Here is a 14,895-nt window from a genome sequence, read left to right as displayed (position 1 = left end):
GCTGGGAGGGTGAACACTGCTTCTCTATGGCACAGAAGTGACCCAGCTCCAACTAGCTGTGGCTTAAGAATGTCACTGCACCTGAGCTGTTTGCACCTCTGAAGAGTGGGTGCCAAAAGGACCAGACCAAGAGGGTCATTGCAGGGACCAGATGGAATGAGCCATGGAAAGTGCCTACCCAGCGTCTGCCCCTGCAGAAAGGACTGGTAGTTTGCTCATGTTAAGTATTTTCCTCTCCCCCATGAAGCAGCCCCTGCCTCAGCTCTCACTGGCCCCTGGGTTTGGTTAGCATGGGCTTTTCATTTGTAAGAAGTTTGGGTTTCCATCTAGAGGTCCCTGGGGGCAGGCAGAGGGGCCCATGTCCACCCAGGTATCTGGGGAGGTGCTGGTTGGAGTTCATTCATTCAACAAGCTTATATGAAGTGTCTGCCATGTACAATCAGTTTTGTAGGCACTTAGCATAACCCATCAAACAGAACAAACCAAATTCCTGTCCTCCTGGGCTTCCCCTGTAGTTGGGAGTCAGCCAGTCCCAGTAGGGGTCACAGCAGGTCTTGTCCAGACCACAGATGTGCCACCCTCCTGTAGATTTGGATGCAGCCTCCCCTGTTGTGACAGGGATGGCTGACCTCAGTGTTACTGAACTCAGGTCCATCTGCCCATTCCCTGGAGGAGAAAAAAACCCTCCGAAGTCAAATGGTTGGTGTTAGAAAAGCAGATGTATTTAGCTGAAGGAGATGGTAGGCTACCCTATCTGAAAGATTTAGATTTACTGAGGGGTTCCTAAACAATGGCTTGAGGGAATGGAACATGGGAGGTGAAAAGCAGGAGAGAAGGGTACCTGAGCTACGGGGGGTCCCAGTCTATGAGTCAGGAAGTCTCAACAAGGCTTCTTCTGGTTTCTGTTCTTACCTTCACTGTTATCTCGGGACCCTGCAAGATTCTGATTTGCTCCAGGGTAGATCTGTCTTTTCTGCAGTCTTTTGCATAGTTTCACTTCACAGAGCTCTGGTTGACTTGGCTGATGCCCAAGGTCAGCTTCCAGTCCTTTGGTCTTGATCATTTTTCAAAACTCTACAAGTGTCAATGAAAGAACTGTTAGCTTTGCAAAGTACTGATTAGCTTCTCAGCCTTGTTCTCTTCTTTGACAAACAAGATAAGAAAGTCAGGGGATGGGAAGAAAGTGGAGAGAGAAAGAAAAAAAAATGTCCTTTTAAAAAATCTTCTACCCCTGGCAGTCCGGGCAGTTTTAATTCCCAACATGGCTTCAGTTCTGCTCACTCCAACACCAGGACCAGTTGGAAATGTGAGTGGACTCTGGGTCATGATTGAAGGTCCTGACAGTACCTTGGCCCTACACACCTTGTCATTCCCACTGGAGGACCAAGGTCTGGGGCTCCCCCTACAGGAAGGAAGGAGTCATAGACCTAAGAATGGGGTCACAGATGCCCTGGGGAGGAGAGCCAGGCCCTGCCAGTATCAATCCCCAACCATGACGATGTGGGGCTCAGGACAGGGACTTGGTGAACCTCCTCCTCTCACATCAGCCGTGCACCTCAGTCCTTTGTGCCCAGCTTCATATGATGCTGGGGTGCTACAGCCACCAGTCCTGAGAATCTCCTCAGTGGGAAGATGAGAATCTACAGAACGGGGAGCACATTTGTGCATCACCTGCAGGTTAAGATGCCTCTGGGTCCCTGTGAAGGGTGGACAGGGATGGACTCTGCTTGTTTTCTTTCCCAGAGAGTGACAAGGCACCCACTGTGTGCAGCCAGTGAAGGAACAGGGCAGGCACCACCCCTCCTTGCCCAGGAGACAGACAGGAGCATGGCAGGCTACCCTGATGATGGGGAGAGGTGGCCACTGAGGGAATGCTCCCTTGACAGAGGTTATCTGCCAGCCCCCGGCCGGTGGCCAGCCCTGCCACTGCTAGGACAGCCCACAGGCTAGGGTGGGGGGCTGGACAGTGGTTGGGTGGGGCAGGCACAGCCCCCACAATGGTTGTCATGTGGGGCTGTGGGGAAGGAGAGCCCAGACCTTCGACTGGGCCACCCACCCACCACCCACAGCACCAACTCTCCATCCTGGGTGTTGGCTGGCCCAGGACCTGGAAGGTGTCTCTGTCCCCATCTCCCCTGCCTCCAGATGCAGGTGACCTACTCCAGCTCAAAATGCCCAACATAGGCCTGCAGAACTGTGCCCACCTCCTCCTTGCCTCGCTGCAGCCCCAGGGAATGTGGAGGCAGAGCCAGATGGGCAGGAGGGCTGGGGAGGGTGCGTGTGAGCATGTGATGAGGGGACGGGGCTGGGCCATACAGAGGAGCCTCCAGAAGCAGGCAGACTGGACCCTGTGAACTCAGATGTCCTGGCCTTCACCTGAGATAATGCTGGGAGGGTCTAAGAAAATAAGTCTTGACACCACCACCCAGCTTCTGGTCCCTGGCAGGGTGGCTACAGGGCACATGGACCAACATGCTCCCACCTGAGCACCCTCTCAGTGGATCCAGAGTCCCAATCCTTGCTGGGCCTTACCTGACCTGAGAACAGGGAATCAGGAATTGTCCATGGGTCTCCAGGTCACCATCAGATGCCAAGCAGAGGAGCTGTCCCTGGGGACGCTGAGGCCATGAGGCCCAGCAGGGGACGTGTCTCAGGTCACAGGGGTAAGGATCAGTTTTATTTCTGGGGGGCCCTGAAGCAGGGAGGCTGCCTTCTGGCTGCTCCTTTTAGAGTGCCCCATTCTCTGGCAGGTGCTAAAGGGACACGGTGCCACAGGAGCTCACAGCCAGCACTGCCCCAATCCCCACCATCTCTGTGGTCACCGACCAAGGCCTCCTGCACTGGGCCCAGTGCCCTGGGGTGCGGATGTGGGATATGCCATGGGCCCCAGCCCTCTGTCGCCTCCTGACAGTGCCAGCTCAGCAGGGAAGAGGGCGCTGAGCTGGGGTCCCGCAGTCCACAGCTAACCCCAAGCATTTGAGCCCATGGCAGGAACGTGGCAGGGAGTGACACAGAGGGGCCCGGACCTGAGCAATGCTGCGTGAAACCCCTTCCCACACCACGTCTCCCAGAGGGACAGTCAGGAGGGCAGCTCTGCTATCCTGTTAGGGACGGGCTGCTGCCAGCAGGGGCCCCAGTGACCTCAGGCTTGTCTTGGGTGGGGCGCCCGCCTCCCCAGGCTGTTCGTTGGCCACTGCCACCCACCGGGCACAGATACTGCGGCCTCCTGCGTGGCCTCTGGGTGGCTGTGTGGCCTGCACAGCACTGCGGGAGGAGGCAGAGGCAGTCAGGGGAGGTCACGTCACAGCACAGGCCACCGTGGCAGTGCCACCGGGCCTCCTCCTGCCCCAGAGGAATCAAGAAGCACTTCTTCCTCCTGCAGGTATGGACAGGAAAGCAGAAGGGGTGGAAGGTGGCAGCATGGAAGGACACCCAGCTGCCAGAGCTCCTGCTTCCTGCCTGGTGGGGCTGCTGCGGGCGTCGCTGCTTCTGAGATGCTGATGGAGCCCAGCAGCCCCCAGGCCTTTGAGTGGAGTGGACCCTCACTCACGCAGGACACCAGGACATGCACCCCAGTTCCGACACCATGGCCCAGGGCCTCTCTTCCTTGGCATGACAGCCTGGTGAGCAGCCACACCTCCCACCTCACCCCATCAGCAGGGCCCTGCGGGGACAGAGTGGTCATCGTCCATGTTCCGGGGGGTCCCAGATGGCATTCAGTCAGTCAAACAAGAAGTACATTGGCAGGTGAACACATCCTCTGCGGCAGAGTCCCTGTGTAGTGACACGAAGCTGTGTCAGGAGTGGCGGGAGCAACCTCCCTGCACCCCACCCTCACTGATGCTCCACTTGAGATGTTGACAGGCTCTGGAATGATGTCAATGGGGCCACCTTAGACCCCAGCCCTGGTGGAGCTGCCAGATGACACAGCCCCTTGAGGGACCCAAGCTGAGCCCCACCCAAATTGCTGACCACAGAATCACAAGCAAATGAGATGGCTTTGGTGTAGCTTGTGAGGGCAGAGATGACCCGTGTGGGTGGCAGCCCCTTCGTGCACCTTCCTGGGGTTTGGCCTCTGGCCAAGGTGGGAATGCTAAGGCATCATTGGCATCATCCTGGTCACTTAATTGTGGGCTTCCTTCCCTTTTTCACTGACACCAGTGAACTCAGCTCTGCCTAGTGGATGCCAGGCTGCAGGCCCCGCCATGAGGGCCACCCCTTCTCCTCCTTCCCCCCAGGTCCATCCCCGCGACCCCACTAATGAGCACTAAACACAGGAGCCCATTAAACCAGCCCCAGGGATGGCACAGCTCTGCCTTCCCTGGAGAAGTGGGGTAGGGAGGAGGCGCCCATCCAGGGGCATCTGAGGCAGGAGCGAGGTGGTGAGACGGCGGGCGAGGAGGAGCCGTCGGGGACGAGGGGCACACAAGGTAAAGAGCTGGGTGACCTCAGCCATCTGTGCCCTCACAGCAGCCAGCACCCTGCAGTCATCGTGAGCGCTGGCCTTCCCAAGGGACGACCCTGCAGCCGTGCTGAGGCAGGTTCTCTCAAGCTGATCACAATTCCTCATGGGAAAAGCAGCTTCCTCCGCGGGCAGCTGGGCCACCTCTGTCAGGAAGGCCTCTGGGCTCCTTCAGTCCTAGGGGAGGTGGTGCTGAGCCCACGCCACCCTCCACCTGCAGCGGTGCTGGATCTGTGGGGACAGCCCAGGGAGGAGCGGCCCTGGCTGTCCCTTTCCAGCAGCGACGGCATCTCTGTGGCCTTGTTCTCTGGGGCTCACTCCAAGCTGGCACCCAAACACTGGACGTTCCTGTGACCGGCTCCACGTGGCATCAGGCATCTGTGGTCCTCTCCCCGCCACCACGTCTCATGTCCCGCAGCCTCCCACGGTGCCTCAGGTGAGCATCTGCTGTGGCCTGTGCCCGGGCCTGTGCCCAGCTCTTCCTGCTGTGCCTTGGCACTGTCCTCCCACTGAGGCTGAGGCGGTGAACAGCCGTGCCCTCCCCAAACCCTGGGGGCTAGGGACGGGGTGGGATGAGGGTGGGCTAAGGAAGGGGCAGAAGGGGCAGAAGGACCAGAGCTGGGTCCTGGGCACGGTGGGGTGTGGAGGAGGTGTTGAAACTTAGAGGTGATGATGGGGGCATCAAGTATTGGTGGCTTCTGGAAAGGATAGTGGGAACTTAGTGGGATGGTGCAGTGACATTAGCCTGGATCCACAGGTCAGGGCTGGGGAAGGGGCGACTCAGGCTATGCTTCCAATAAATGCTTTGTCAGAAGAAGGTGCACTGCTAGGCCAGGTATGTGCTACAAAAGCTGGTTCCAGAATCTTCATGAACAGGTGGTCAAGACCAAGACAGCAAAGAGGACGGAGGAGTGCCGTGAGGTCACATTTCAGCTCTGCTATAAAGGAGCCTGTTAGTAATCTATGTGAGACTCGGTTAACCCATCCATAACATGAGCACATTAGGAATACTAGGAAATGTCCCAAATTCCCAGAGAAGTAACTGTGCTGTGCGTGCAGACTGAGAGTTGCCATGTGACAGCTGTATCCGTGGGGTGTCGGTTTCTCTCCAGCACTGAAGTTTCTGTTTTCCTCCTTTAATTTATAGCACAGCTTAGCACCCCTGATTTGACATTTCAAAAATGTAAGAAGGCTTTGTTTCCAGGGACAGTGTGTTCTATGAAAGAGACTGGGGTCCTGGATGATGGTCCCATTTGCTTTGGAACAGAGTAGTTCTTATGCAGTGTGAAGGGGTGCTCTGTGGATAGGAATCCCACCTGAGAGAACCTCTCTGAGCTGAGCTCTCTCACTAGCCCTTCAGAGCAGATGAAGAACTGCAGAAAGGTGAAGATCTTATCTTCACGTGGCCCAAGTAACAACTGAGCCTACTGCCTAGAGTGAGCAGGACTTGAGTGTGACTGCCTTCTCCAGAAGCTGCCAGAGATGGGGTGATAGTGGAACATTCGGACTAATTTTAGAAGGGAGATGTGAGTTGGTTGAGGGATAGACAAGGGCTTAGAAAATGTGACTCATGGGAGGGGTCTTCAGGGTGTGGTCTGGGATGGAGGAATAACATGTCACAGCTGAGAAGACATGACTACAGTGCTCCCTAGCACACTGCCATTACTTCACTCTACCCTCATTTTTTCCAGAATTGGAGCTCTCTCAAGCCTAGTCTGGCACCACATTTTGTATCTGGAGATGTGCTGATGCTTCCTCTGTCCTGATAGTTCTTCCTGGCTGTTCAGGAAGGGTTTGCCAGGCTCTTTCTGCTGTGTACGAAACATTAACAAATAAACAAGCAGTTGGGGGAGTGAATTGCCCAAGGTCACGTGATTTGTACCTGTCAGGCATCCTGACTTTTTGACTAGTGTTTTCTGCTTTTATACAATTAAGTCAAAACTCAGGTTTTTGAGATCAGTTTGAGAAACTGCAGTCAACTTAGAACAAACGTTGTTTTATAAAACTTTGCCTTGAACGTTACTATTTTTCCCCAGTGCTTTCTGTGGATTGTATGAGCTCATGGAGTTAATAATACACGTTTTTTCTCACTTAATGTCAGTAATCTGTTCTTGAAAACCATAAACACCACAGCAAATTACTAGAAGCTTATTTCCACTATTTAAAATGAGAAAGTTAGACTGAATCACATTGTTACTCCTACTTACTTTCTTAAAATATAAATAAAATAATACCATGCTCATGTATAAGTAAGAGACTTGTGATGTACACATTTAAAACATAGTCTCAATGATCTCAGGACAGTTTGTGTGACTCCCGTGACCCACCTTAGTGCCAGCACCGCACTGACGTCCATCTTGGTGACGTTTATCATGCTTATGAAAACCTCTATGTGTGACTGTGAAGCTCCACTGATTGTAATCGGCATGTAGTTAATTCTTTTTCCTACTCACCAACGTGTTAAAAACATACTGAATTCTGAGAAATTAGAGCTACCAGAATTTGATGTATATCAAATCAACCAAAACTTCCTGGTTTTAAAAACAACCGTTTTATTTGTTTATGATTCTGAGTCAGCCTTTTGGGTTGGGCTTCTTGGGCAGTACCTATGCTGGTGTCGCCTGGGAGCACAACTGAGGCTGTAGTCTTCTGGTGCCTTGACTGGGGCTGGTTCCTGGAAGAGGGCTTCACTCACAGGTCTGGTGGTTTGTGCTGACTCTTGGTTGGTCCCTGTGAATCTAACGGGCAAGTACCAAGCTTCTTCCCAAGAAGACAGTATTCCAAGAAGGGAAACTTTGGGCAAATACTTTTCAAAACTATGTTTGTGTTTCATTTACTGGTGTCCCATTAGCCAAAGTAAGTGCACCTGCAAAGCCCATGGTCATTTGGGGAGGGAAATTCATGAAGACATGGGCACAGAAAGGTGTTTCATTGGGAACCACTACTGGAAAAGTGTACTACAATAAATATATATTATGTACATTGTTTTCTATATATAATTGACCAAAAATGTTAGGTTTCAAGATGCATACTTTTCACAAAGTTTATATACGTAAAGGCAAGAGATGTTGTTTGCCTATTTCTTGCTTATAGGAAGTTGGGGATCCAAAGTCCTATTTCTCATTATTTTTCCTGACTCTTGCCTTTTGATACAAGAAATGATTTAGGGTAATCATTTCTTCACAAAGCTGCTTCCTGTGTACTGAAATCCATTAGATGAAACCTACCCCCACACAATCTGAGGCAAACCCTTTGTTCTCTGGCCTCCCCTTCTCTCCAAGGCTGTGATGAAGTAATGTCCTCAGAAGCCTGATCGTTTACCAGGCACTGTCTCTCATTCACACCCTAAGATCCTTAGAAGACTGAAAATATTTTTGATGTTTTATATTGTTTTGCAAAACACTGGGGTGGATCCTTGCCTCAAAGCCATTTCTTACTTTGAAAACTTTTCTGAGGGGAAAGAGGGGGAGCTGGTCTTGAAAAATAGTTTTATTTCAAAGCCGGCAAGTCCTAGCCCATGTTTTGGCTTTGTTTTGTTTTTGGTTTGTTTGTGTGTTTTGGTTTGGTTTGGTTTTTTTCGTGGCTTGCCAGTACAGGGATCAAACCTTGAACCTTGATGTTATCAGCACTATGCTCTAGCCAACTGAGCTAACCAGTAGGCCCACTGGCTCATTTATATTTTCTCTAAATTCTGTTCAAAAATTGAGTTTTCTTTTAGTTCATCTCTCTCCTCTCATATTTTCTTAATGGCAGAAACGGGAGATCAGATAGCAAATTTCACACATTCTTCCCAGAAGTGTCTTCTGGCAAACCCCTGATGGTGAGATACCCGGTCAACTTTCCATGTGATGGGAAGCAACAGTGAGGCTCACAAGCCTCCAGTACCTAACCCACATGTTTTTTTCTCATTTCCAATGCAATTTATCTCACTGTCTCTCAGGCTTCACCAAGAGTCTTGGTGCCCTTCCAGATGGGACATTCTCCTTGAGGCCCAGCTTCTGCTCAGTCTCACAGACAATGCTACATGTTTCAGCTTTTTATCACCACAGCACCCAATTTCCAGGCACCAAATTCTGTTTCAGTTATTTGCTCTGCTTAAAAGTTGATGCCCAAACTTTGAAAGCTTAAAACAATTTACTATTATTTCTGCTCCTTTGGCTTAGGTAGTGTGTCTGGCAGGCTTGTCTCCCACACAGGTCCAGTGAGGTAGCAGCTGGGGTGGATCATGTGGAAGCACAGCTGGGCTGCTGTCCACGAAGGTGCACTGATGGCTGCAGGGGCTGCCGGTGACTCACGGGGCTGTCAGTGAGCACACCTGCTCGTGGTCTTTCCATGTGTTCCTCCACCAGGGTGGGCTCAGGGTGGTTGGATTTCTTACAAGGTGATTTCCAAAATTAACATTCCTAGAGACAGAAGTGAAGCTGCAGGAGCTGTTGCAGCCTTGCCTGTGACGTCTCAAAAGGACAGTTTTGCTACATTCTGTTGGCCAAAGAAGTTGACATGTCTAGGCAAGTTTCAAGGGGAGTTAATTTCTACCAGAGAGTGAAAAGTAGGAAAGAAATTGCGGCCACCTTTAATTTGCCAGAAATATTATCATTACAATATTTTTGTTACAAAAACACTTCAACTTATTTTGTGAGTACTTCTTTTCTCAGTTTATTTGGAAGTTTGTCATTGAATGATTAAATTTTTGAGGCTTTTCTGGATATCTTTGTGTTGTTGGTCTCTAATCTAATTCCATTGTGGTCAGAGAACATACTTTATAAGATTTCACTCTTGAGACATGTTTTATAGCTCAATGTATGCTCTGTTTTGGTGATGGGTCTGCATTATGCCTTATAAATATCAAGTAGGTAAAGATTTTGACATTTAGATAAGTATTTTTTCTGATTTTTTATCTAATGGTTTCATCAGTTACTGAGGAGTGTTAATTCTCCAACTCTGCTTGTGGATTCACCAACTTCCTGCTTTAGGTCTGTTTTTTATAACTATTGCTGTTGTTTCAGGTACAGACATGTTCCTCATAATGACATTTTGGTCAACAACAGACCGTATATTTGACAGTGGTCGGAGCAATAGTCTATACTATATAGCCTCGGTGTGCAGTAGTTGGTACCATCCAGGTTTGTGTAAGTACACTCTGCGATGATGATACAACAAAGAAATTGCCTAATGATGCATTTCACAGATTGTATTTCAGTTGTTAAGCAACACATGACAGTACTTTGAGGTTCTGTGTTTAGGAACAGCCACATTGATAATTGCTGTATCATCCTCACATATTATCTTTGTATGGTTATAAAATTTCTCTCTTTATTTCTGGTAATATATATTGTCCTGAAGTCTCATTTGGGTAGTATTTGTTTCTCCACTGAAGCTTTTGTAATTAGTGTCTGTGTAATATATCTTTATTTTATTTTATTTTTTTACATTTAAAATTTTTATTTAAGATGAAATTGAGTTCTTAGAAAATTTACAATTGAACATATCCCAATGTCGTTCAATATTACTCAAACACATAATTTTTAAAATTATTTGGAAATTACTTCAAATTTATAAAAGATGTGCAAAAACAGTACAAAGAACATTGGTGTACCCTTTACCTGATTGTTAACATTGACCAACTGTTAATATTTTACCCATTTGCTTTATCACTTGTGCCTGCTCTCTTTCTCTCATGCACACAATGTTTTCTCTGAACCATTTGAGCGTAACTTACATACATCATGGCCTCCTACCCCTAAATACTTAGGAATGACTTTCCTAAGAATAGGGATATTCTCTTATATAGCCACAGTTCAGTTTTCTCAGTTGACCCAGTAGTGTCCTTCAGAGCATTGTTCTCCTCTAGTACGGGATCCAGTCTTGGGTTTACTTGTCATTTCTCTTCTGCTTCTTTTATTTTTTTATTTTTTTTAAAATATTTTATTTTATTTTATTTTGTGGATATACAATGTGGTTGATTATTGTGGCCAAATACGAAACCTCCCTCCCTCCTCCCTCTCCCCCCTCCCTCCCAACAATGTCCTTTCTGTTCACTTGTTGTATCAATTTCAAGGAATTGCAATTATGTCTTCTCCCCCCACCCCCATCCCGGTTTTTTTGTGTATTTATTTATTTATTTTTAGCTCCCACCAATAAGTGAGAACATGTGGTATTTCTCTTTCTGTGTCTGACTTGTTTCACTTAATATAATTCTCTCTAGGTCCATCCATGTCATTGCAAATGGCAGTATTTCATTCGTTTTTATAGCTGAGTAGTATTCTGTTGTGTAGATATACCACATTTTCCGTATCCACTCATCTGATGATGGACATTTGGGCTGGTTCTTTTAACATGAAACATTTCCACAATCTTTCTTTGTGTTTTACAGCATTGTCATGTGCAAAGAATACAGCCCCTCTATTTTAATAAGATAGTTTTTGTTTTGTGTTAAGCTGATATTTCCTCATGATTGGATTGAGGTGATGCTTTTGAACCAAGAAAGCTTCATGGGTGACAGTGTGTCCTCCTTGGGATCACATCTGGAGGTACACAATGTTGATCTGTCCCTCACTTTAACTGGTGAGTTTATTTTGATCACCAATCAAGGTATTGTCTAATTTCTCCACTGTACAACCACTGTTGTTGTTTTTTTCTCCCTTACAAGTAATAAGGAACCTGTGGGGAGACACTTTAAGCCCATGCAAATATCCTACTCCTAATTAAAATTCCCCATAGATTAAGCATCTATTGATTCTTGCCTGACCTAATCTTTTTTTTTTTAACTTTTACTATGAAAAATTTAATACATATGCAATAAATCTGGCTACAGCAATCAACTCATGGCCATTTTATCTTACTTATACCCCCTGCCCACTTTCTGCCTTCCCCTTGGATTATTTGGAGTAAATCCCAGTATTATAGCATTCATCTGTATATATTTCAGTATGTGTCTCTGAAAGAGAAGAATTCTTTCATAAAAGACATAACTGCAGTATATAATCACATTTAAAAAATCAATAATAATTACTTAATATGACCAAACATTAAATATGCTTAATATGCTTTCTCCAATTCTCTCCCCCTCTCAATTTCTTACAATTGATTTGTTTACATGTGGATCCAAACAAGTTCTGCTTCTTGCACTGGTTGCTATGTCAGGTGTCTCTTATGTTTCTTTTAATCTATAGGTTCTCTCTTCATCTAATTTTTCCCCTTTACCTCATAAAGTTACCCAAAGTCTGAATTGGCTGGCTCCATCCCAGAAGTGTCATTTAACATGTTCCACCATCCCCTGCATTTCCTGATGATCGGTTGCTGAATCTTGAGGCTTGGTCTCACTCATGTTAGTTTTGGCTTCAGAGGTGCATGTTCTTACAGCAGAAGGCCTGTTATGTCTCATCTCTCTATGATGTTAGCAGACATTGGTGATCACTTGCTAGATCCATTATTTTAATAGGGGGTCACAAAATACCATATTCTAATTATTTTATTTCCTCTTTATTTACTAGCTAGGATACTTCAATAGACAGAAATGTTTATTCAGCTATTTATGGTCGCCCTGAGGAAAAATTCACATAGAAAGGACAGGATAAATTCTTGACTATTCTCTTTTACTTACTGGCTTTAGAAAAATGAATTGTCCCCTTTTCATCTTCCAAAGAGACTGAAAGTTTGTTTGCTTTTGTTTCCTTGTCATTATGTTTTTTGTTTTGTTTTTGTGGTGGTAAGATTTAGTTTTTTACTCTCTCTTGTTTGCACTTTTGTTCTACCAGTGGGTTTTGTTCTTTCTTGTGTATTCATGGTAGTGAGTATCATTTTTCAGATTCCACATGCAGGAATCCCTTGAGAATTTCTTGCAGGGCTGGCTGTGTGGTGGTGAACTTTGTATTTAAAGTATGTCTGTGTGGATCGCATACTGTTCTGTCTTACTTTCCTATCAAGTATGACAGTCTCTGCCTTAAGTAGGATATTTAGTTTAATTTTATTTGAACTAATTATTAACAAGGTTGGATTTTGGTTTGCCATTTTCTATTTGTCTCACTTTCCTTTTCATCATTTGTTGTTCCTTTTCTAACTTATTTTCTGTTAATCAATTTTTTAATATTTCATTTTGATTCTTTATTGGCTTTTATAAATATATATTTTTTAATAATTAAGATAATTTTAAATTTTGGTTAAAAAACACATGATAAAATTTACTATCTTAAACATTTCTTTACTTTTAAGTAGTGTTACATATACTCCCACCATTGTGCAGAAGATGTTCAGAACTTTTGGAGGGTGGAGGGTGGCTGGCTTGCACAGGGATCTGAACCCTCGACCTTATTGTCATAACAACATACTCTAGCCACCTGAGCTAACTGGCCAGCTCCCTATTTGGTCTTGGAAAACTAAAACTCTGTACCCATTAAGTGACAACTTTCAAATTTTCCCTTCTCCTAGCACTTGGCACCCACCATTCTACTTTTTGTTTATTAACCTTTAACATATCAGTGGGATTACAGAATACTGTTATTTTGTGCGTTGCTTATTTTAGTTTGAAAATTGTCCTTGTTAACCAAACCCAAGTCTGGCTGCCTTCCACTAAACAGAAACAACACACTCAAAAGTCAAATGTTGGTGAAAAGGGAAGGGAGCTTTATTCAGGAACACCAATGACCCGAGGAGATTGTAGGATAACCCTTCTCAAAGGCTCAGATTTACCAAAGAGGTTTTAAGGAGGAGGTGAGGGGAGTGAAAGGTGGGAACTTGTAGTAGAGAGCCAGCCCCCCCTTTTTTGCACAGTCTAGCTAGCTGTTATCTCATAGTTGGTCATGTGTTTCCTTGTTGGTGCTTCTGCTCAGCTTTTTCTCGGAACTCTGCATATTTTAAAGAAGAATTGTTAGTTTTTCAAGGCACTGATTAGCTTTTGGCAGCCTTGTTTTCCTGCTTAGCAAGAAAGGTAAGAAAGTTAGGGGGTTGGAGGAAAGAGAATAGAAAAATGCTGTCTTTCAACCAACAGAGTGGGAGAAAATATTTGCAAAATATACATCTGACAAAGGATTAATATCCAGAATATATAAGGAACTCAAACAACTTTACAAGAAAAAAACAAGCAACCCAATTAAAAAATGGGCAAAAGAGCTAAGTAGGCATTTCTCTAAGGAAGATATACAAATGGCCAACAGACATATGAAAAAATGCTCAACATCACTCAGCATCCGGGAAATGCAAATCAAAACCACATTGAGATACCATCTAACCCCAGTTAGGATGGCTAAAATCCAAAAGACTATGAACGATAAATGCTGGCGAGGCTGCGGAGAAAAAGGAACTCTCATACATTGTTGGTGGGACTGCAAAATGGTGCAGCCTCTATGGAAAATGGTATGGAGGTTCCTTAAACAATTGCAAATAGATCTACCATACGACCCAGCTATCCCACTGTTGGGAATATACCCAGAGGAATGGAAATCATCAAGTCGAAGGTATACCTGTTCCCCAATGTTTATCGCAGCACTCTTTACAATAGCCAAGAGTTGGAACCAGCCCAAATGCCCATCATCAGATGAGTGGATACGGAAAATGTGGTACATCTACACAATGGAATACTACTCAGCTATAAAAACGAATGAAATACTGCCATTTGCAACAACATGGATGGACCTTGAGAGAATTATATTAAGTGAAACAAGTCAGGCACAGAAAGAGAAATACCACATGTTCTCACTTATTGGTGGGAGCTAAAAATTAATATATAAATTCACACACACACACACACACACACACACACAAAACCGGGGGGGGCGGAAGAAGATATAACAACCACAATTATTTGAAGTTGATACGACAAGCAAACAGAAAGGACATTGTTGGGGGGGAGGGGGGGAGGGAGAAGGGAGGGAGGTTTTGGTGACGGGGAGCAATAATCAGCCACAATGTATATCGACAAAATAAAAATTTTAAAAAAAAATTTAAAAAAAAATAATAAAAAAAAGAAAAAGAAAAAAAAGGCATAAAAATACTCTAGATATCAATAATAAAGTACTTTCCCAAAAAAAAAGAAAAAAGAAAAAAGAAAAAAAAAGAAAAATGCTGTCTTTTAAAAGAATTTCTAAAGCCTAAGCAGTTTTCTGGGTCCCATCATGGCTTCAGTCTTGCTCACTCTAACATCCTCACATTTTTGTGTCATTGCATGTGTCAGGATTTTCTTTGTATTTAAGATGAACTAATATTCTTGTGTATGTATATACCACATTTTGCTCATCTATTCTTTCATCAACTGATATTTAGATTTCTTCTCTTGGCTATGTGAGTAATGATTCTATGAACATGGGTGTGCAAATATATTTTTGAGATCATGCTACCAATTAGTTTGGATATATACAAGAGTACTTCAAAAGTTCATGAAAAGATTCATATTATAGTTTACTTCTATTTTTTAATGAATAATTTGAAGTACCCTCATA

This window comes from Cynocephalus volans, chromosome 1, assembly GCF_027409185.1.
Source record: "Cynocephalus volans isolate mCynVol1 chromosome 1, mCynVol1.pri, whole genome shotgun sequence".
Classification (NCBI taxonomy): domain Eukaryota; kingdom Metazoa; phylum Chordata; class Mammalia; order Dermoptera; family Cynocephalidae; genus Cynocephalus; species Cynocephalus volans.
Note: the sequence above shows the minus strand (reverse complement) of the source record.